The 3,907-nt window shown below is 38.3% G+C and overlaps 1 long non-coding RNA gene across 1 annotated transcript; it reads right to left on the reverse strand.

The window, feature by feature from the left end:
- Positions 1-2,239: 2,239 nt before the first annotated feature.
- On the reverse strand, positions 2,240-3,511 carry LOC115482796. Its single transcript, XR_003944134.1, has 3 exons — positions 3,342-3,511; positions 3,179-3,255; positions 2,240-2,872 (listed from the first exon to the last, which is right to left on the reverse strand). It is a non-coding gene; the product is annotated as an uncharacterized LOC115482796 (long non-coding RNA).
- Between the last annotated feature and the right edge of the window lie 396 nt (positions 3,512-3,907).

A 3,907-nucleotide genomic window follows, 5' to 3' on the forward strand; every position in this document is an offset into this window, starting at 1 on the left:
AACATATATTCAAATAAATCTTATATTATTTATTTTTTTTGGCAAATTTTATTATTTTTTTAATGGCATTATTGAGTATTAGCTTAAAACTAAATTATAGAAATTATACAAAATTATTTTACTTTTCGCCTTTACTTCCATGTTGACCATTTCAGTTGAATCGAAATATCTTATGAAAGAGCATGAGAGCAAGGACACATTATACACACTTGAGCACACACACACACATACACACAAACAGGCACACACACGAACATACCCAGTCATCCACTCATATAGTATGTGGAATTGGGAGCCAACACTTGCTAACCGAATTTCCTGCTGTAGTTTTTCGGCTATGATGGGTTCATTTTTCACATACGTGAAGGCGAGAGGCGACCACTTATGAACCGAAAGTTGGCAATGGCAATGTGAGCGTGCGCCCACACAACACACACACAGGCACACAAGCGATTGTGTGTGTAACGTTCTTTTGCGGATTTTGCAGTCAACTTGGAAGCCAACTGACAAAACTATATGGCTAATGTGTGAGACCAAGTGGGCGTGTTACCATGTGTATGTGTGTGTGTGGGTGTGCATAATGTGTGATTGTGTGGAAATTTTTGGGCAGTTTCATTTCGGTCATATTTATTAGTTGGCACAGACACTGGCACAGATCAAAACAGGACAACAAGATGCCCCAGCAACAACAACAATAAAACAGAAGCAGAAGGAAACATCTTTTTTACCCTCGTCAGGACAAGTTTAAATAATGTGTAGGTATTAGTATGTGTGTGTGTATAGAAACTATTTCGAGGCACATCCTGCTACATGTGTAGTTGAAGTTAACCCACACAAAAAGCCCCATTGAAGTATATACTTAAATACATACATATATGTATTTTTATATACATATATATGTTTTGGGCACATGCTCGTTTAAAAGAGCCTCAAGGATATGCAAGGATAGTGCAAGAAAATGTGCCTGAGTTGGGTTAGGCTATCCTGTTTATGGCCCTTGACAAAGCTGAGTCCTGTTTTTTTGGGGTCCAGCTCTTCAGAATGAGCTCAGCGCGTGTATGTGTATGTGTAGCCCGGCATACATTTCCTGCATAGTTAACTAGCAGCAGGAGAACTATTTACAACTATAAGCCAAGCCTGCCAACGAACTCCCCCTGTCTCGTCGCAAATGTAATCAATTTTTATGCCATTATTGATGCTTCACTTGGCAATTTATTTGACATTTCTATGGGGGATTTGGGGGACTGGCTGCTGTTTTATTTACGTGCAAGTTTTCTGATGTGCAAATTAATTGGAAATTTTTGTTGTTGATTTACGAGCAGACGGCATTTGAATTGGATTCCGGAATGTCCATGTAGAATAAGATTTAGAGAGAGTTGAGACAGAGGCAGAAAGTGTTTAGGGTCTTTCTTTAACTGGGGGCGTTTGTCGTTTGAGGTCTAGGCGTGTCCTGGTGGCGCCTCCATAGAAGCTGCCAAGCACAGAGCCAGATACCAGATCGGCTATCACCTACAGCTTTAGCATTAGCTTTTAAGACATACTGTCTGCTGATCCGTTGGTATGTGTGAGTGTCCTTCTTTTGTCCTTCCACCTTGCAGTGCGTGCTGCTGCTTCTACATTTGGCATTCTGTGGCACACATTCGTACATTGTTTTTGTTTTTCTTTTTTTTTGGTTGTTATATTTATATTTTTATCATTATATGAAAAGAAGTCCTTTTGTTTCAAGTTGTGCGCGTGTGCTATGAAAGTCCTGTTGTGTATGCCTGTGTGCGTGGCACATTTGTTTCCTTTTCATAATTATGTCAAACACAAGGATTCTTTTATGTTCGGTATACGCATTAAAAGAGTTTATCGGGCTTTTGCGCTCCTTTACCAGCTGGCCAGAGCAGACCCATAAAGAGACAAGCCGGTCACAAGCACCATGTGGGCGATAAGCATAAAGTTCGTTGTGCTGCAAGAGTAGTCCTTGAATGACACGAAAGTTGGAGTTGTTAACTTTTCTTGATAAAATTAGACTTTAAATTTTGAAGCAAGAAATAATAATTGTTAACTATTTCACATTAGTTATGTACTAAAACAGAAGTTGGCATAAAATTAACTATAAATAAACTAAGCTAGAAGTATTATGTCTTAAATATTTATTAATTATTAATTTTATTCAATTCATCAATGCTCAGGCATTAGCAATTTTACCTAATATACACAAACATTCTGTTATATACACGTTCCATGTATTTTCATACGGACTAAACGAAGTGCCCGCAGTATTTTCTTATCAGATGCGTGTCGTCTTTATGCCTAAATCCCCCAGGATGCGTTTGCATACATGCATGATACCCCCACACACACTCACAGGCACACACTCATACTCAGAGATACACACGTAAATTCCATTAGCATAAAAATGTCATAAATAAGAAACATGCTTGCCTCTGCTTGATATTCCTTCCGCTCCTAAGCAGGGGTTGCTCACAAATTCAAAATGGCGTCAGTTTCTTATTAGAAACAGGCGGGCTAACGGGCAAGCGAAACAGCTTCATCTTTACATATATTTCGGGGGTGAGTTTTCGCATACCAACAACGAAAACCAGTTTCCTTTGTTTGTGCGTGTGTGTGTGTGTGGGAAGGTACACAACCACGCCTTTTCTTATAGCCACACGGGCTTCGTCTGTGTGTGTGTACTGTACCTCCTATGTTGGCACTTTTGGAGGCGTTCAAGATGATGTGTTCTAATTGATGTCGTCATGGCTCGACAAGATGAGCTGGGCAGCATGCGTGGCATTTTCGAGTATTGATTTTCCTTAACCCTGTCGGGTCAGCGCTGAGTGCGTTCATTAATTAAATTGACTTTGATGAGGGCATTCGCCAGAGTCTGTAGTCGAAAGCCGAAAAACTTTTCGTAAGTCTGCCTTAAGCTGGAAGCTAAAAGCAGTAATGTATTTATAGTTTATACGCCTTAGTCCAGGCAATGTGTTCTAAATGGCATGTCAATAACACAAGAAGCACCAGCATGGCCCCAAGCTCCATTTATCAATCTATTATGCGTGCGGTCAACATCAAAAGTATAACATTAAAAGCATTCAGCTATGAAATGTTTGTACCAATACTTAAGCACTATGCAAATGCGTGTGTGTGAATATTGTTATGCAGACAGAGAGCCCATACAACCCATACCTACACTCTCTACGTATAGTTTTCCACTTAAATGGCGACAACGACGCTTGGGTTGGCTGCTGAGATCTTCCCGGTTCGTTGCTATAAATCATAAGCAAAAGGCACAAAAACGACATGTACATGAAAAGCATTTAGAATCCATGTACAGCACCCACGTCCCCACTTACTGGGCCAAAACTTCTTGGAATGTTGCTGCCATTGCTGCAAATAGTTGGGCAGTGCCTTGTCCTCTTAACTTTTCACTTTCCCGCTTCGTCTCTGGCTGTGCTACGAATTTATAAATGAAAATTCCGACAAGAACATTTTCTATTAAATTTCGACTCCGTTTTCTAACCAACGCCTGCTGTTCCCAGAACGAGAAAGTTTTCTTGCCATTGTCCCCCAACGTCCATACTTGTTCTTGGCTCGGCTCCTATGGGTGCCAGCCAAACAAATACACTTGCTGCTAATACTCTTAGCCGAGTATTTGCGAAATCCCTAACCGTTGTGTACAGCTTAAATATTAAATATGTTTCTTATATGTATTAAAGACTGTAACAGAATATGATTAAGTTAATATCGAATTATTTTGCAGAAATATAAATATAAATATAAATATAAATATAAATATAAATATAAATATAAATATAAATATAAATATAAATATAAATATAAATATAAATATAAATATAAATATAAATATAAATATAAATATAAATATAAATATAAATATAAATATAAATATAAATATAAA

The sequence above is a fragment of the Drosophila hydei genome, unplaced genomic scaffold (genome assembly GCF_003285905.1).
Source record: "Drosophila hydei strain 15085-1641.00,03,60 unplaced genomic scaffold, DhydRS2 tig00000063-arrow-pilon, whole genome shotgun sequence".
NCBI classification, from domain to species: Eukaryota; Metazoa; Arthropoda; class Insecta; order Diptera; family Drosophilidae; genus Drosophila; species Drosophila hydei.